This window comes from Schistocerca americana, chromosome 5 (assembly GCF_021461395.2).
Source record: "Schistocerca americana isolate TAMUIC-IGC-003095 chromosome 5, iqSchAmer2.1, whole genome shotgun sequence".
NCBI lineage: Eukaryota > Metazoa > Arthropoda > Insecta > Orthoptera > Acrididae > Schistocerca > Schistocerca americana.
In genome coordinates, this window is record NC_060123.1 from 532840765 (window position 1) to 532862123 (window position 21359).

Here is a 21359-nt window from a genome sequence, read left to right on the forward strand (position 1 = left end):
CGGTGACACCACATTCCTCCCCCGCAAATCGGCGGACGGTTGTGGCATAAGGCTTCCGCCCGCCGTGGGGAGGACCCCATGTTGACGTATGCGACTAGGTGGGGAGCCTAACAACAGGCGAGGCTGTGCCACCCACACCCTGCCATTCGGACCGCGGGGAGCTAGGAAACGCCTGAAAACCTGCTCCAGGGTGCACGCCAACATGCGGTGTATGCGCCCGTAGGGAGACAGGATGGGCCGAAGGGTCGACCTCCATCGGGCCAGGGCACACGACGGGCGAAGACGACATATGGTCCGGAGCGGGCAAGAGTTCCATGTCGGAGGACAACTGGTCACGGGAAGCGATCGGCAGCGCGTGACCCAGGGAGGCGCCCGGCGGTTGCAGCGACGCGTCCACTGCGGGCGTCGCCAGCGGGAGAACAGGCGGCGGCGGCGGCGGCGGCGGCGGCGGCGCGTCGCCATGGGGCAAAATGGAAGGCAGCGTCGGTAACACCTGGGGCTGAGGCGAGCCAGTAGATGGGTCCCCAGGGCGCTGACCGGACGGCACCGTCGCTGAAAGCAGACGGGGAGCGGCAGATCCCGTGCGACGACAGAGGCGCAGCTGATGGAGACGCCGATGCACCTCACCAGAGGCCCCCAAAACCAGATACATAGCGCGGCCCAGGCAGCGAAGAATGTGCCCTTCGAGCCAACGCCGTGAACCTCGAGAGTTGCGGTAGTAGACAACGTCGCCTGGGGCGAAAGCAGGTGTCTGCCGCTGCACAGGAACCTGATGCGGCGGATGTAGCAAAGACATCAAGGTTCGATGAGGGCGACCGTGGAGCAACTCAGCCGGCGAGCGACCATCTCGGGGCTGAGAGCGATACGAGGACAAAAAGAGCAATAACGCGTCCTCCCGAGAATGCGACTCTTTCAACTTCAACATCTGTGACTTGAAAGTCCTGACCAATCGTTCAGCAGCACCGTTTGACTGTGGCGAAGACGGCGCGGACGTCAGATGTTGAATACCATTGGCCTTGCAGAATGACTGAAATTCTTCAGACAAGAATTGTGGGCCATTGTCGGAAACAATAGTCTGTGGAAGACCTTTGATGCAAAAGATAGGGATAACGCTTGGATGGTGGCAGATGACGTTGTGGAAGACATCCGGACAACAAAAGGAAAATTACTGAATGAATCTACCACAACCAACCATCGAGCATTCCAGAATGGACCAGCAAAATCGATGTGTAAGCGTTGCCAAGGTGAAGTGGCTTTTGGCCATGCAAAGAATTTCCGCGTTGATGCTGATTGTTGTTCGGCACACACCATGCAAGAGGAGCACATATTCGTAATCGCGGCATCGATTCCGAACCAAGTACAGTGCTGACGAGCAAGTTGTTTCGTTCTCACTATACCCCAATGTCCGTGGTGGAGAAGCTGTCAGACAGAGGACTGTAACGAACGTGGGACCACGACCCTGGACTGATCATTATCAGAACGCAACAGCAAGACACCACGCTGTACAAAAAGTCTCTCCTGGTGAGCAAAAAATCGGCGAACCAACGGATCCCCGATCCGTGACTTTGACAAGGGCCATTGCGTAGCAACAAAACGCAGAACGGTAGCAAGGACAGGGTCGGCAGCTGTGGCTGTAGCTACACGATGAAAATCAATCGGAAACGATTCGACCACGTCATCGGTTTCCGAATCAATGAACATGCAAGCAAGTTCGGAGGAATCGAATGCTCTATCCTCAGCAACAGGCAAACGGGACAACGAATCGGCGTTTCCGTGCTTAGCATTGGACCGATACAAGATATTGTAGCGGTACTGCGAGAGGAAAATAGACCAGCGAATGAATTTCTGCGCTGTATGTGGAGCTACAGGCTTGGTCGGATGAAAAAGCGATGTCAAAGGTTTGTGGTCTGTGATGATGGTAAAGTGACGACCATACAAGAAATCATGAAACTTTGTAACACCAAATACGAGAGCCAATGCTTCTTTCTCGATCTGTGAATAATTTCTTTGCGCAGACGAGAGCAATTTGGACGCAAAGGCAATAGGGCGATCGTACGATCCATCTTTGTGCGCAAGCATAGCACCGATCCCGAAATACGATGCATCCACCATCAACAAAAGGGGCTTCCGGGGATCGAATGGCGTAAGGCAAGTATTTGAAAGCAACGCCGATTTCAACTGACGAAAGGCGCGTTCGCATTCCGTCGTCCAGACGAACGGAACACCTTTACGGCGTAAGCGATGAAGCGGAGCTGAAATGGAAGAGGCCTGTGGAACATAGCGATGATAATAGTGAATTTTTCCCAGCACACTCTGTAGCTGCTTCAAATTCTGCGGCGAAGGCAAGTCTTGTATGGCGCGGAGGTGCTCTGGACTGGGATGAATGCCTTGGACATTGAGTACATGTCCCAGATAGGGTAAGTCACGAGCAAAAAACACACATTTGTCCTTCCACAAGCGAAAACCATTTTGTCGAAAGACCTGAGATAATGATCTGAGATTGGCTAAATGTTCTTCTTCCGTCTTTCCGGAGATCACAATATCGTCCAGATAGTTTGCTGCAGTAGGGACCGACGCACAAACAGTTTGTAGATATTGCTGAAACAATGCAGGGGCGGATGCACACCCGAATGGCAGTCGTTTGAATCGATACAAACCAAAATGCGTGTTAACCACCAAAACGCGCTGGGATTATTCGTCCACCGGTATTTGCAAGTACGCATCTGCTAGGTTCAACTTCGAAAAATATTTACCCGGGCACAGTTTGTCAAAAAGACCTGCTGGGCGGGGTAAAGGAAAAGTTGCAGTCACTAGTTGTGGATTCACTGTTGCCTTGAAGTCCACACAAAGTCTCAATTTTCCGGAAGGTTTTGGTAAAATTACTAACGGTGATGCCCAGAGAGAGAAACTTGCACACGTTCAATTACACCTTGTGGTTCCAAATCGTTTAATGTTTTTGCGATCTCATCACGCAATGCGTGGGGAACATTGCGCGCTCTGAAAAATTTCGGTTGTGCGTTTACTTTCAGTTCCAAATGTGCTTTATAATTCTTAGCGCAACCGAGGCCCGGTGCAAAAATGCCTGCAAATTCTTCACATAGACGAGAAACTGTTGTGACTTGGCAAGACAGCCAAGTCACTATGCGAGGATGCCGAAAGGCACGCGTTTAAGCTCACGCAAACTGGCATGAGGTCTGGAACAATTAAGGGAATTTATAGTAGCAAATAAAGTACGTAGTTGATGTAATACTTAACTTTAATCCATAATTGGACAACATCGCTCTTGTTGATACATTAATACAATCTCAATATAAACTGGTAAAGGCGCCTTGCTAGGTCGTAGCAAATGACGTAGCTGAAGGCTATGCTAACTATCGTCTCGGCAGTGTAGCATCACTAGCAAAGTCGTCTGTACAACTGGGGCGAGTGCTAGGACGTCTCTCTAGACCTGCCGTGTAGCGGCGCTGGGTCTGCAATCACTGACAGTGGCGACACGTGGATCCGACGTATACTAATGGACCGCGGCCGATTTAAAGGCTACCACCTAGCAAGTGTGGTGTCTGGCGGTGACACCACATAAACACTGTCTGAAGGCAGAGTCTGGTTCACTGATAGGACCTGATTTACTATAGACAAGTTAAACAACTGAAATAAATCGAAACCAAACAAGTTCACTGCAGAAGAAGAACGAAGGACGTAAAATGACACAAGTTTTGTTTGCCCCTTGTATGTTGCAAGAAGGCTGCACTGTCCTAACACAGGGATCTCTTGACCTGAATAGGTACTTAACATTTGCGGCACGCAACGGAGGTGTGCCCAGCAGTTTGTAAGTGTCTTGATTGATCAGTGAAACTGCAGCCCCAGCATTGAGCTGGAATGGTATCACTTTGCCGTTAATGTCCAAGTCCACAAAAAGTTTATTGTCCTGCTGACGACAAGAGCGACTGTCTCATGCAATGTGAACTGCCACTGGTACAAAATCACTTGCGACTTGACGGGAGTTCCTGCGATGTCGACACACACTATTTGTGGGACAAACACAGTCACTGTTAGAGACAGTGGCACTGGGCAGAGTGGCATGAACTATATGAATTTCCATGGGCAAGGTGTCACGAGCCTGAGTATCCTTGGTTCGATTCCGATTCTGGCGCGAAGCAAAGGGCCTGGAACGGTTTTGAGTTTCCAATCTGAGCTTTTTCTGGCAAACACTTTGAACATGTCCTTTTTTATTACAGTAAAGGCAAATAGCTTGGCGTGACGGGAAATTCTCACACGAATGTCTAGTAGCACACCGCAGGCATGATTTTAGCACTGCGTTTGCTTGCCGGCGCGGTACACGTGGCTGAGAGCCTGGCGGCAGCGGCGCGGTCGGGTGCGAGGACTGTTTACTGTTCCGTGCAGCTCGCCCGGCGGGTCGGTTAACCTGAGGCACGGGGGGCGAAGTTTTAAATGATTCCTGAGCAAAGTCAAGTGTGTCCTGCCGTTCCAATATGTCCATCACTTGTTGAAGGGAGGGATTGACTAGTTTCAAAATCTATTCCCTTATATGAACATCAGAAACGTTCTGTGCAATTGCATCACGTACCATAGTATTCGAATAAGGGAGTCCACATTGACACTCAAAAGCACAATCCCTAGTAAGGCCTTGCAAGGTTGCAACCCACTCCCGATTAGTCTGACCTGCCGTACGTTTTGTACGAAAGAAGGTATACCGTTTGGCAACTACATTGACTGATTCTTTAAAATATGCATCTAATGCAGACAAAATTTCGTCGTAGGACAGAGTTGCTATGTCGCGTCGGGGAAATAATTTGACTATCACACGGTAAGTGGTCACCCCGACGGAGGACAACAAAAAAGGCTGCCGCTCGTTACCTTGAATTCTGTAGGCGGCGAGATGGAATCCAAATTGGTGTGACCACTCCGTCCAGCTTTCCAGTGCAGGATCAAAAGGACGAAAAGTTGATGCAACTGCGTGTTGTGGCTGCGTTGTCGGTGGAGCGGCGGCTGCCGCATCGTTTTGCATTGCACGTTGACCCTGGACGAGCTGTCCAAGGGCATCCAGTAAGGCCTGCGTCTGCTGATTCTGTAAGCGATAAAATTCGGACAGTACATTTGGACATGGTGGCGAAGCCATTACACAAGTAAATCAGGGCAGTATAGTTACGAACGAGCTGTTGCCTCGTCACCAATGTCGTGGGTTGGCAGGAGAGCCAACTCCGTATTATCAGAGGAAGCCGAAAGGCACGCGCCCCAGCTCACGCAGGCCGGCGCGAGGTCCGGAACAGGACAAGGAAACTAGACTCCAGAAAAACGGATGTAGCTGGTGGAATACCCAACCTCAATCCATCAACGATGAGCGCCGCTCCTGACTGTACATGTCTCAGCATCAACAACAACTGGTAACGGCGCCCTGCTAGGTCGCAGCAAATGATGCAGCCGAAGGCCATGCTAACCATCGTCTCGGCAAACGAGAGCGCACCTTGTCAGCGAATCATCGCCAGCAAAGTCGGTTGTACAACTGGGGCGAGTGCTAGGAAGTCTCTCTAGACCTGCCGTGTGGCGGCGCTCGGTCTGCAATCACTGATGGTGGCGACACGCGGGTGCGACGTATACTAACGGACCGCGGCCGATTTAAAGGCTACCACCTAGCAAGTGTGGTTTCTGGCGGTGACACCGCAGACGCTATTCTGAAAAATGCAAAAACACCATTGAATTAAAGAAAGCTGGTGAGCATTGAACAAATTACGTTCCAGACAAGGTACCCTTCAATGAGTCTTGACAGAAATGGCAGTCTTGCATACACAACACAGCCAAGCTATATAGTAATGTGGGAAGTAGGCAACAAAAATCAAAATATAATCCACGTTTGCCACAAATAGCAAATGTATGTTCAGAAAAATTGGTTGGACACAATCTGATAGATAAATACACTCATGTTCAGAAAAAAGAAAGCACATTGAACGACTAGAGATAGGACGTTCATATTCACGGATGTACATTAGTATGTTCTGCAGAAATGATTAGCATTTTAATCACTTCCATTCAGCATGTGCCTTGTTGCCCAATAGCCACAGGGTCCGCCATGGGTACTGATAACTTGTGTTCTGCATGATAGCATAGACGCATATAAGGCGCGCTTAGCGTCCTGTGGTATAACCATCTATGCTGCTTTCATCGGGTTCCAAAGTTTATCTGTGATGGTTGGCATTGGGTGAAAGCGCTGCACCTGTCGCTTCGCCATATCCCACACATTTTCAATTGGAGACAAGTCTGGTGATCTGGCGGGGCAGTGCAAAAGGCTGACATGCTGTGACACCAAGAAGGCTAGTGTTCATGCAGCAACATGAGGTCGTACATTGTCTTGCTGAAAAACGGCGCCTGAGGTGTTGTGCCGAAAGGATATCGCTACAGGTCACAGGATGTCATTCACGAAGGTCATAGTGGACACAGTGCCCTGGACAGGCACCAACTGTGATTTGTGCGCATATCCCGTAGCACCCCACATCATCAAGCCTTCAATTGGCACTGTATGTATTGTGCGAATGCAGTCACTATGATGTCGCTCCCCCTCTCTGCGGCGAATCATATTGTGGCCGTCATTTTCAAACAAACGGAACCTGGATTCGTCCGAAAACACTGTCTGGTGCCATGACTGACCACAGTGACGTCGTTCCATACGCCATTGCTGAATGGCATGTTTCTGCACATTCGCCAAAGGTTGGCGGGGAAGTGGATGACGCCGTAATAAACGGCGACGGACTGTCACAACTGATAGTGTATGTTGTGTTAGACTGTTCCACTGTTGTTCCACAGCCGAGAAGGACGCAGATCTATCGTGCAATGTCACTCACATGATCTTCTCGGAGTTTGGTCTGGGTGGTGCGACCTAACCGACCTCGTTGTGTTGTACGGCCTTCTGTGAACCATTCTGCACACACCCGTTGTACTGCCGAAACACTTCGTCCCACACGAGCAGCAATATCACAAATAGATGCGTCACATTCTCTCATGCCCTCTTTCAAACTCACTGATTTGAGGGTACGGTTCGCGCATACGTCTGCGAGGCATCCTGCACATCTGCTTAAGTCACATTAATCCGTTACCTTTATAGCAATAATGAGAGCCGCAAGCACATTTTACTGGTAGATGGTATTGCGCTGCGATATCGATGTTGACATTGAACCAACGGGCCGACACGTTTCAAGCGCTAATTATTTCTGCATAACATACTAATGCACATGTCCTGTGAATATGAATTTCCTACCTCTAGTCGTTCAAGGCGTTTTGTTTTTCTGAACATGATTGTACAAGTGAGCACCTTCACTCACAGAGGAACGACTACAAATACCAACTAGGCCCAAAAGGAAACAGGATGCAGTGGGTCAAACATCAGCAAAACACGAAATTACTGCCCGTTACAAAAGACTTCATCATACAGTCCACTATATAGGTATGTAACGCCTCCCTGAAGAGGCTATATTCCTCCGACAACAGAGCAGCTGACAAACTCTGACGAGTGTGATAGCTCCACAGATCAGGTCGCTGCCTCCCAGCTACTATCAGCCGGACGGAGTGCTCAGACATCCTCGGTAAACGACCACCAATAATTACCAATGCCACTGACAGAAAGTCACTTCCCTGCTGCTTGCGGAAAGCTCCCCAGGTCACCATCTGCTGCTGCTTATGAGCTATCTCTTGGGCCGACATTGTCCGGTGTTCCAGCAGCGGTAAAGACACACACAGGACATCGATCACTGACGGCCAAGGATGTTGCGTGCACATGACCCACTATTTCAAAAAGGTACAGCAGCTGTACCGGTCTCTGAAAATACACGAAAACAATCATTTAAGTCATTGTTCCAGTTTATTTGTAACAACGGTATTTCCATATTGGTTTGTGGAATTTATAGTTTTTGGACAAAACTCACGTGCGGCTGGCTATTCCTCACGTTTATTCATCGCAACCGTATTTTCATACTGGTTGGTGGAATTTGTAGGTTTTGGAGAAAAATCACGTGCGGCTGGCTATGACAGTTTCACTTATTATTTGGACTGGTCCTTTCTTCAAGATCATCATTGCTCCTAATGTTATCACAGAATACCTGGGTTGCTGGGTTCTTAAATTTCAGCATCGTTTAGCATGTTTATCGGGACAGTACGATCTATAGAATGATACTGAAACGCATGTTGTAGTCAGTGTATAATCATCCTTCTTGAAAGTATACGTTATGCTCTCAGCGTGCTTTCTTGGTAAAATTTGTGTCGTACAATTAGTGTTTTATAGTTTTTAGACTTTGTTCACTTTTGGAATAGATATGTATGAAGCTCCAGCTCTCTCTTTTACAGATTAGCAGCCAGAAGTTTGTTCGGTTAATGAAAGCCTTCATATTTTTATTTAAATATTTGTCTCGTAGCAAACTACGTTTGTCTGAATTTTTACGCTTCCTATGGTTTTTTGTAGTAGAAGCACACAGAAAGGACGCTATCCCCTAAATTATCTGACTTTCGTTTCTTTATCGCAAAGCATTATTTTTTATTTATAAATACTTCAGTCATCAGGTTAATTTGCAGCAGAACAGTGCAGCAACAGCTTGGAATCAGAACAGCAGACTAATATACATTATTTAACGTTCAAGCTGCCAGTGCATCCGTTGCGCATGTGAACAGCATTACTAAATCCTGTAAGTAGAAATTTCATTGAAGGCAGTAATGGGAAAATTAATTTTTGAGTGCAGTCTAGGCATCAATTAGCAGAAGCGTTTTACCCTAGGAGTTTTGAAATCACAGTCTGTTTTTGCAACTAGATAAAAGTCTAAACAATCAGTATTCCTTGAGCAAGTATTCGTATATACTTAATTTATTTAGTAAACAAATATTATCTAGCCATTCAAAATACAGATAGTTGTTACAAATGTAATCTTAAATATTCATTCCCTAAAAACAAATTATCCAGGTACTATCGGTAACTTGAGAAGATTTCAGGAATGCAAATGTCGTCTTACATACGAGGTGCATCCAAGTTCTAAGGCCTCCGATTTTTTTTCTCCGGACTGGAAAGTGATAGAAACATGCACATTGTTTTAAAATGAGGCCGCGTTCATTGTCAATATGTCCCAGAGATGGCAGCACCGTACGGCAGATGGAATTTTACCGCCAGCGGCGAGAATGAGAACTGTTTTAAATACTTAAAATGGCGACGTTTTCCTTACTTGAACAGCGTGCAATCATTCGTTTTCTGAATTTGCGTGGTGTGAAACCAATTGAAATTCATCGACAGTTGAAGGAGACATGTGGTGATGGAGTTATGGATGTGTCGAAAGTGCGTTCATGGGTGCGACAGTTTAATGAAGGCAGAACATCATGTGACAACAAACCGAAACAACCTCGGGCTCACACAAGCCGGTCTGACGACATGATCGAGAAAGTGGAGAGAACTGTTTTGGGGGATCGCCGAATGACTGTTGAACAGATCGCCTCCAGAGTTGGCATTTCTGTGGGTTCTGTGCACACAATCCTGCATGACGACCTGAAAATGTGAAAAGTGTCATCCAGGTGGGTGCCACGAATGCTGACGGACGACCACATGGCTGCCCGTGTGGCATGTTGCCAAGCAATGTTGACGCGCAACAACAGCATGAATTGGACTTTCCTTTCGTCGGTTGTGACAATGGATGAGACGTGGATGCCATTTTCCAATCCAGAAACAAAGCGCCAGTCAGCTCAATGGAAGCGCACAGATTCACCGCCACCAAAAAAATTTCGGGTAACCACCAGTGCTGAAAATATGATGGTGTCCATGTTCTGGGACAGCGAGGGCGTAATCCTTACCCATTGCGTTCCGAAGGGCACTACGGTAACAGGTGCATCCTATGAAAATGTTTTGAAGAACAAATTCCTTCCTGCACTGCAACAAAAACGTCCGGGAAGGGCTGCATGTGTGCTGTTTCACCAAGATAACGCACCCGCAGATCGAGCTAACGTTACGCAACAGTTTCTTTGTGATAACAACTTTGAAGTGATTCCTCATGCTCCCTACTCACCTGACCTGGCTCCTAGTGACTTTTGGCTTTTTCCAACAATGAAAGACACTCTCCATGGCCGCACATTCACCAGCCATGCTGCTATTGCCTCAGCGATTTTCCAGTGGTCAAAACAGACTCCTAAAGAAGCCTTCGCCGCTGCCATGGAATCATGGCGTCAGCGTTGTGAAAAACGTGTACGTCTGCAGCGCGATTACGTCGAGAAGTAACGCCAGTTTCATCGATTTCGGGTGAGTAGTTAATTAGAAAAAAATCGGAGGCGTTAGAACTTGAATGCACCTCGTACAGGACTGAAGTTTCCGGAAAGGATACCGGGAGACCATAATGTACGTGGATGCCAACTTTTCTCAGATCTTCCATAAAAGCCTTCTGAGAATACTGTGTTTAGAGCAAGTGAAGAAAACTTGATTCAGGTCAACATACAGTAGAAAATCTTATCACAATCGCAATAAAGATAACCTGAGATTCGTAGTCTGTGGAGATATACTGGGAACCGTCTTTAATGAAATGCATCCGAATCAAACTTGTTATTATTTTCTTTGAGAAGTCTTTGTCACTAGATTAAGGGTATATATATATATATATATATATATATATATATATATATATATATATATCCAGCCGGTCTTAAAGAAGTCAGGAAACATCCTTTGGTTCATTAGTTTGTCTCAAAGCTTTGAATCTTGTACAGTAAACGCACATGGTACAGTCACGGATAAATCACTTTCAGTGTGTTGCTTTCATACTGCGAACACGTCCATCGCAAAGTCATTTGGTACAAACTATTCGGATACTTGTATTTACGTGATTCTAACCTGATTTCTGTGAACTGTTAACACCGTGATCCTTGTAGCAACCCAACGTATGTCACGATGATCATGTGGTAACGAAAAGAAAAAGTTACCTTTACTAGCGACGCTCATTTCTTATTTGTTTAATACATATTTTATGATTTTTAAAAGATAATTATTTTTGTGCATGTTCCTATTACTGTATGCTTAGCTGTCGTATAATTCCCAGCAATTCATACTATAGCTCAAAATGATTTATCCAAAATAATTCGAAAACGGAAATTGCTTCTTTAGTTTGTTTGTAAACTGATGAATCATACCACCATCGATATAACTAAATGATTAAAATATCATACCTAACAAGAGATTGTTTGCTGATGAAGTGTATAAATCAATTATATCGTACCTAACAAGAGATTGGTTGCTGCTGAAGTGTATAAATGCATTTAGTATTTACACATAGTGTCCTGTAAAGATACCTATATGAAAGGACAAATAATAGTGGACATGTTGGTCCACCAGTTCTCTGAGTTAACCTGCGATATGTTTATTCTTATTTGCTACAGCAGGTTAATGATGGCAAGCGTTAAACTGAGCTAAGACAAAAATGAGAATACTAACAGCAAACCGACATACGTAATAAATACCAAATTTTACAGAGATCTGTAAACTGATGTCGATAGGCTATATATTCATATAAACATAGTATTTATTTAATTAATCCAGATGCAGGAACAATTTTCAGAATTAATGTAGTATTTGAAGAAGATAAACAAAAGTGAATAAACTTGTAAAATAAACATTTACTGCTTGAATCAGCAATACCGTAATGCATGCAGTCAACGAATTTATGGTGTTTTCGAAAAGAAAAAAGGAAACTGTTTCCCAACATACCCGCTTTTTTTCTCATTTTTTATTACCTGCAGGCTTGTTTCTGGATGCTAGTAGAGGGACTAAAGAGAGGAACTAAATTCTACGAGTACAAAGCCCTAACTTCATACAGATGACAGATTGTGTTATAAAAGAAAACCTGCTTTTGCAGAAACAGTTTCAACAGGCAACAAAAGTATTTTCATTGTAACTAGTTATTTTATGAAACGTTTTAATGGAACTGAATTCTTTCTTCAGAAATTTACATGCTCATAGGATCTCTTAAATTCTCATACTGTTCCTCCCTTGATGTGGTGTAAACTGACCTGTTAGTATTCGTGATTTACGATAACCTTTACATTTTTCTGCATTTATTTGTTTTGCTGCTAGTTAGGAGCCTCCTCGAACATTTGTATCTCAGATGTCACGTCGGCTTCATTCGTTATCGGAAGAGGCGTAACAAATTAAAACTCTCTCAAGCTGAACAGACTAGAAAGACGTCGTTTGCCACTGTTAGTAGATAAATTAATATGTGTAACGTTTATGGGAATTTTGAAGAAGCAAATAAGGATGATTTAATTAAATACTACAAACTGGCCTCCATTATATCATTTATCTCCAATTTTAATAGATCTAAATTCACGGAACAACAGTGTGCCTACCCATCATTAGTTAGGGAGCCGTATAAAGAGTAGTAATCATTTTCTTATTAAGATCCAGTGTCGCCAAAAGAAGGTTAAACGCAATAATTAATGACGAAAATAAAACCTACAGGAGAATTCTGAACTGAATAATGTAAGTTTTTGGAATGCAAGGTCTGAGAATGCGGTGAGGAAATGTGAAAAGTACATAACATGATAGCTGCCGGTCATAACGACAACTTTCATAACTGTTACTTCGGTGTTTTCAAAAACTGCGCAGTAGCAAAGATGCTTCGGTGCTAGGCAGTCGATGACTGCAAATATCGTTATCTTTGATGAACTTAGAAGAGATATCTGAAGTGAAGCACTCTGGCGAGCGGTTGACCTAGCTAGTGGGAAGTAAACTCCATCATGTGTTTCTCTGGGAAATGGCCGTTTGAACAACACAATGTTAGTCGAGACGAGGTTAGCCTGTTCTTGTCTGGGTATCTAGTCGGCGCTTTCCAGCCACAGCGGCGCGCCCATGGTTGATTAACGTATTTAAGTTCTACTGAAATCGCTTTATGTTGATTATGTAATAGATCTGGATTCACAGAACAACAGTGGGCCTACCCATCATTAAGTGAGGGAGCCGTAGAAAGAGTAGTAATCATTTTCGTTATTAGGATCCAGTGTCGCCAACAGAAGGGCATAATCTAAATGTTTATAGACATTTTAGCATGCATTGTGCACCTTACTGTAACATTCTTTACAATATATCCAGATCTGTAACGTAAATTTATCGATGTTCAAAAGTAACTTTCGTTGTCCGATGAGGTCGTCGGTTTCCGACGCATGATATAGAATCAGGTTTGCATTATTCCATCCCAATACTAGAGCCAAAGAATTCATCTCATCCTAGACTAGTGAAGGTATCAGCATTTTGTAATCCGTATGGATTTCTAGTTGTTGAATTCTTTCTTTTATGACAATCTATTATAATCCGCGTATGTTTTACTGTAGCAATAACTATGCTTCAGATGAAATAATAGTCACGATAATCAGTGTTTATAAAGTTTATTCGTATCCAATTTTACTGTTCAAAAATTATGTTATTTTTATGATAGTGTGTGCATTTTGCAACCTACATCGAATTACGGCACGTAATTTTTCAGACACTCTATCTGCACTAGGGTAACTACTCTTCAACCACTATTATAATCAATAAGTAGGTTTCTGGAAATCAACAGCATGCTTTGGCTATTTCGTTGCATGGTTTTACGTCAGAAGGTAAGCCATCATCTGGAGATGCAGAGAGAGTTGACGACACATCGTCTTATGTACGACGAGGTTGATATGTTTTTCACATTTCAGAGTACTAAATAGAGAAATTTAGGTTCACAGACAGCCATATATGTTCATGGAATGTAATTTGCCTACAGGATGGGCTACCTACACGCTCTTAAAATCAGTTTATCCACTCATTGCAAGATATTACGATTACATAATTCATTCTCGTGTCCATTCATACTCACTACTGTTTCATTAAACAAAGTAATTTGTAGCTACCCTTCAATACGTTCAATGTCTTTTAAAGTTGTAGTTAGATAGCGTTATAAAGCCATTTAATGGGCCTAAAACTTTATATGGAAGAGGCCATGGGTAAATATTTGTATGTAACCGAACTTAAACAGAAGGTAGGTAGCTTATAAACTGAATAAATGCTGGCGACACATCGAAAGACCGTTTCCTAAATATTTAGCAAAGCATGTAACGTGGTCTACTAGGTGGTACAAATGATAAAAATATTTTTATGACCTATGGAATCTGCAGGTTTTTGTAAATCAGGAAACTGAATTGTGTAATCTAAACCATTCGTAAAAAGCTTGTTGCCCAGAAGCTTACTACAGTGAAGTTCTTGCGACTAGTGAAAAAAGGGTATGAAAGGTACCCATGTGTAATCGCGAGATATCTGACATTTTTGAAGTAATTTTCAGCTGTGAAATGCACAAGGACAATGAATGAAACGATTCTATAATTATTCTACTTCACAAGAAAAGAGAGGGAGAAGATATAAAAAAGCATATAAATTCGTCAATTTTCGCCATGATGTTCAATGCGTTCGCTAAAATTGCCATCAACCACATAGATCAAACACTGGTTTTAGTCGGGCAAAGAAAGGAGCTGGCGATGGAAATCTTTGTTTCTCTTTTATTTTGTATAGCTCACTAATGATTTGGATGTCCCCAAATTTCGGGCACGGTTCATAACAATAGACCGTCAACGATTGCTGTCACGCCCTTCCTCCTTTCTCCCTAATTCCTGTCGCAACTGGCAACTTGTATTTAACATCTCACGCACTCACATTGTTATTGTCACTAGTAATTTACGTAGTTTTATTTCCTTAATGTAATTACACATTTATTTATCATGAAATACTGCTACAGTGATTAAGTGCTGAATTTTAAAATTGTGTTTTTAAGTGACGATCTTTCTCAGTTGAGATGGTGACGGTTCATACCGGCACCAGAATAAGAAAAATAAAAACTTGGTCATAGCAGTTCCACGTATCGACTTCAATGTTAATTATGTATGAAGCGAATAAATGAAACTAATGTTTTAGAGACTGATGACTTTTTATTTGTCGTTAACGTTGTGAGCCACTCAAGGAATTGAACCTGTGCTTCGTAAGCAGTGCGCTGCAGTGTGTGCCATCTGAGAATGCATCTTTTCAAAGCTTCAGTTGAACACTTCTTTCTAGTTCAGAGAAAGCCGTTGAATATGCTTACAATCACTGGCGGCTGCAGTGTAAGGGCACAGCAGCACGTGAACATACTAACTTTTGTCACCTTGCGGATTCATTGGTCATTTATCTTTAAACGCTATTAAACGTAATGTAGATCCGGTAATCTGAAATAGACGATACTGAATCTACCGCGCTATGCTACATTGCTGTTCCTCTAGACTCCATGGAACTTGGCATCAGTCTCGAGCATATCTACAGTTGTGCACGTTTTAAGGAGCTTCTGTGCATGCACAACTGGCGTGACGTAATTGCCTTACAGGCCAGACGAATACGGATTTGATAAACAATGTGCACTGTTCACAGCGCGCACAGATGGCCCTTACCCCTCAGCTACAAGTTAACATCAAAGCCACCGGCTGGTGGCACACTGCACCAGAATTTTATCCCCAGTTGCTTGGCATAAATCCCGCTAGATAGTAACACACTCTTCAGATATGTAAATTCACTCACTATATAGTAAAATTATATTGGGCATCACTAAATGTTACAGATTGTACTGATATAAAAAGCTATTTTGTGGGATTCAGAATGAGACATAGTGTATTAAATTTTGGATTTTATCATACGGTAGTTCATTTGAGGTGCTGAGAATCATAAAATATATCATCGTCGATTGTGAGACAGTAGTATTCATTCATGCTTCTGACATCTGTTGTTTTTATGGTGGTTCAGGTTCACCTGTGCTGCAGCTCCATATCGTGTATATGGACATTCGCCAAAAGCTGTCTCATTGGTTTGTCTGATATTCATTTAAATGTGGGATCGACGACAGTGTGCTTTTGACCGTTATGGTTCTCAGCGCCTCGTTTGTGTTCTAGTCAACTGAACAAGTTGATACACAGCACTACTTGAATTTAATCATTTCCACAAACGGCAGTTTGTGTTTGGAGTTGGTTGTTTACTGTGCAGGAATCAGGTTTCATGTACAGTGTCAAAATGAACTCTGTTGAATCAGTTTCAAGTGCTAACAGAAAAGAAAATCACCAGGAAAAGTCAGTCACAAAGGAATTAGGGCCTCCAGACCAGACCAGATCTGTTGACTGAAAAAGTGACGAAATCGACTCAGCATGACTTCAAGCGAACATTTAACGAAGAAGTGTATAACAAGCGTAAGTTGTTTTGTGTGTACAACGTATGAATATCTGATTTTCAGCCCGGAAGTTAGTTCGTTAACTAATACCTGTGTTAGAAACCTTGTACATTCGTTCGAAAAATTGAAAAAAAAGACCAAAATCTGCCACTTACATAATAATGCAAAACTGGGAAAAGGTGAAGGATTATTTCGTTCTTGCCCTAAACTGCACTTAATTATGTACAAAATCCTTATGTGATTGCAGGCTTTATCGGCCTATTTTAGATATGAAATCATTTTGGTACTTAATTATGTACAAAATCCATATGTGATTGCAGACTTTATCGGCCTATTTTCGAGATGGAATCATTTCCGGTTATCAGCCGAGTGGCGTCATCGTCTTGTTGCAACGTTTCGGTACATTCCGTGCCCGTCATCTTCAGGTGAAGATGATGGTTACGGAATCCATTGAAATGATGCGACAAGACGACGACACCACTCGGCTGATAACGTGTAAGATTTCAAAATAAAATTCCACAGAAACAGTTCTTTCTTTTTTCAGACTAGTTACGTATATTATTATTACTGTTACTTTTTTTTATTGGCAGTGGCTATAGTTATATAAATATATTTATAAGCGTAGCTGTTATGCATCAGATGCCAGTAATTTCACACTCCCACATTAAAATGAAGCTAAAAATTTGTGAACACCCAGGATGTACACTCACGAGCCGCCACTGCTTACAATCGTTGCTGGCCTCGTCCGTACATCAGAATCTAGTCGACATAGGCAATATTTGGGTAACTCAGCATCCACGAAAGTGTAACCATACTTTTCAAAGATTCAGATTTTGAAACATTACCGAAGGGTCTCGCCTTGTTTCCGGCAGTGACGGCAGGCGCGCAGGCTAAGATGTAGCTTGCGCAAACTCATCGTCCAAACCGACATAAACATACACAGTTCAGAAGATAGGTGAACAGACCTACAAATGATCACAGTAACAGTTTTAATCCCGCAAATAATCATAGTATGTAACATCAGACAAGGAATGAAGCACACTGTGTAAAGTTCCTTGGGGCCCAGTTGTGTCACAAGCTAGAAAACTGGAAATCTGTGATAATGTCTTATGGAGCGAAACTGCTGAGGTCACCGGTCCCTATGTTTACACACTACTTAACCTAACGTAAACTAACTTACGCTAAGGACAACACACACACCCATGCCAGAGGGAGGACTCAAACCTCCACGGGGGGAGCCGCGCGGACCCCGACAAGGCGCCTTAGATCCTTTTTTTTTTTCAGTCTCATTTTGTTCGTTAATGTCAGTTGCCTTTGTTCGAGGCGGACGTCCCACGACACCCACAGAAGTTCGTTGTTGATCCATTTTCTCAGTTTTTTATTTATTTATTATTATTATAGAGGGCTGCTAACCCTCTGACCTAACACGCTGAGCCACCGTGCCGGTGCATATTTTCACTTTCCGTAGTCATAAAGAATGATGTATTGGGGCAGTGAACCTATAGAAAATAAACTGTTTATTCAACAGGAGAAGTAAGAATACTGTGTGAATCAGGTAACTGCATGTCTTGCAGAAGCTGTTTTATAGATCTCAGAATTCTTACACTCAACTGTCCAATACACAGTGAGGTGACGAAAGCCATGGAATATCGTTAGGCACATATGCAGATGGCGGTAGTACCGCGTACCCAAGGCATAAAGGGACAGTGCATTGGCGGAGGCTGTCATTTCTACTCTTGTGATTCATGTGAGGTTTCTGAGGTGATTATGGCCGCACGACGACAATTAACAGACTTTACGCGCGGAATGGTAGTTGGAGCTGGACACATGGGACGTTCCATTTTGGATATCATTCAGTATTCCGAGATTCACAGTGTCAAGAGTGTGTCGAGAATACCAAATTCCAGGCATCTCCTCTCACAACGGTCAACGCAGTGCCCGACGGCCTTTGCAAAGACTTGCAAGTTCTGACAGACAACCAACACTGAGTGAAATAACCCCAAAAATCAATATGGGCTTACGACGAACGTATCCGTATGCGGTGAAATTTGGCGTTCATTGGTTATGGCATCAGACGACCGACGCGAGTGCCTTTGCTAACAGCACGACAACGTCTGCAGCGCCTCTCCTGGGCTCCTGACATATCTGTTGGACCCTAGACGATTGGAAAACCGTGGCCTGGTCAGATGAGTCCCTGTTTCGGTTGGTAAGTGCCGATGGTAGGATTCGAGTGCGGCGCAGACTCCACGAAGCCATGGACCCAAGTTGTCAACAAGGCGCTGTGCAAGCTGGTGGTTGCTCCATAATGGTATGGGCTGTGTTTACGTGGAGTGGAATGGGTCCTCTGGTCCAACTGAATCGATAACTGATTGGAAGTCGTTATGTTCTGCTTTTTGAAGACCATCCACAGCCATTCGTCGAGGACAATGCGCCATGTCACTGTGTCACAATTGGTTTGAAGAAGAATCCCATCCAACATTAATGGGACATAATCGAGAGTTCACTTCGTGCATAAAATTCTGCACCAGAAACACTGTAGCAATTATGGACAGCTATAGAGGTAGCTGCTGCACTACGCCAGGTAAAAGGAGGTCGGACATATTAGGAAATATTCCATGACTTTTGTCACCTCAGTGTATTCATTCCTTAATGTTTTCTGTTGCTGATAACAAAAATCAGTTTCAACTGATGCATACAGTCTCAACATAAGACACAAAATTATTGCTCATTTAGTCTTTGTCTCCTTGTCCAGGGTTCAGAATGGTGTTACACCTCTAATAGTAAGATATTCAACAGGCTCTCGTCTAACTTAAAGCGAGGAAGTCCAAGTTCCTAACAGCTCGAAAGAAAATTAAAAGCAAACTGTATTAGCATCTCTTTCTACAAATTATCTGAATATCTAGATGCAGGGGCTGAAAAGTTGTGGTAGTTACACAGCATGTAACAGCGTTTGTTATAAATCTATATAACATATAATAATGTGCTATAAATAAGACTCAATATTTACAAATGTAAAAATTTTCTATTTGAAAAATACCGCTGTAATTAAGTAATTATTAAACTACCAACAGCGGATAAATAGCAGCTATACACTGAAATTGAGGAGCCAGCAGATATTTTCAAAATTGTAACTTTCTAATTTACTCGATTAATTTAGGTGCCATCAACGTGAACCGCATAAAGTAGTATTGGGGTGCTGTGCAAGGGAAATGAACTAGATGGCAATATTAATAGAACATGAAGAGGACGTAAATAAAGATGAGATGGGAGATATGATACTGCGAGTACAATCTGACAGAGCACTGAAAGACATAAGCAGAAACTAGGCATCGGGAATGCACGACAATCCGCCAGAACTACTGATTTCGTTGGGTGAGACAGCCATGACAAAACAGGCAAAATGTTCTCCGACTTCAAGAAGAATGTAATATTTCCAGTTCCCAAGAAAACAGGTGCTGACAGGTGTGAATATTATCGGACTACCAGTTTAGTTAATCATGGCAGTAAAATAGTAATGCGAATTCTTTACAAAAGAATAGAAAAGCTGACTTCGGCGAAGATCAGTTTGCATTCCGGATAAATGTAGAAACACGCGAGGGAATACTGACCATACGACTTCTTTTACAGGGTAGGTTAATGAAAGGCAAACCCTCGTTTAAAGCATTTGTAGGCTTAGTGTAACATTTGAAAATGCTGACTGGTACATACTCTTTGAAATTATGAAGATAGCAGGAGAAAAATACAGAGAGTGCAATTTGTACAAAAACCAAACGGCAATTATAAGTGTGCAAAAACAGACATAATGTGTGATAGGATAGCAGCAATCAGTGATTTTACAATATTACTTATAATCCGTCTTGACTGCAAAATTTTTATTCATATGACCGGTTTCGGTTCATCTAGAACCATCTTCAGATCTGTAACGATAATGATACTAATTTACTATTTCACGAATGTAAATCTTTTTCATCCTATCTAATCAACATCAAATGTACCAGAACCTACCTGATATTTTGGTTACAGGAGTAACCCGTCCAAATCCAGCAACTTTTACATGCTGCGTCACATAAAATTGGTTGGCAGAGTGCACATCATTTATATTAATTATAACACTATTACCACAGGTGGCGGGTTACTCCTGTAACCAAAATATCAGGTAGGTTCTGGTTCATTTGATGTTGATTAGATAGGATGAAAAAGATTTACATTCGTGAAATAGTAAATTAGTATCATTATCGTTACAGATCTGAAGATGGTTCTAGATGAACCGAAATCGGTCATGTGAAAAACAATTTTGCAATCAAGACGGATTACAAGTAAGTGTCGAGGGGCACGAAACGGAGCAGTGGTTGAGAAGGGACTGAGACTCGGTTGTAGCCTATCCCCGATGTTATTCAACAAGTGCATTGAGCAAGCAATGAAGGACATCAAAGAAAAACATGGATGAGGAATTAAAGTTCAAAGAGAAGAAAAAAATTCAGTTTGCCGATAGCTTGCAATTCTGTCAGACACAGCAAAAGCACTGGAAGAGCAGTTGAATGGAATGGACAATGTCTTGAAAAGAGGATGCAACATGAACATCAACAAAAGTAAAAGAAGGGTAATGGGATGTAGTAGAATGAAATCAGGTAATGCTGAGCGAGTCAGATTTAGAAACGAGGCACTTAAAGTAGTAGATGAGTTCTGCTTTTTGGACAGCAAAATAACTGAAGATAGACGAATAGAGAGGATACAAAATGTAGGCTGGCAATGGCAAGAAAAGCGTTTCTGATGAAGAGAAATTTAACATAGACTATAGATTTAAGAGTTAGGAAGTCTTTTCTGAAGCTATTTGTCTGGAGTGTAGTCATGTATGGAAGTGAGACACGGGCGATAAACAGTTTAGACGAGAAAAGAAGCTTCTGAATTTTGATGTTACAGAAGAGTGCTGAAGATTATGTGGGCTGGTCGTGTAAGTAATTAGGATGTACTGAATAGAACTGAGGAGAAAGGAAATTTGTCGCACAACTTGACTAAAAGAAGGGATCGGTTGACAGGAGGCGGTCTGAGACATCAAGGGATCGCCAATTTAGTACCGAACAGAAACAGTGGGGGTAAAACTCGTATAGGGAGACCAAGAGATGAATACACGAAGCGGAT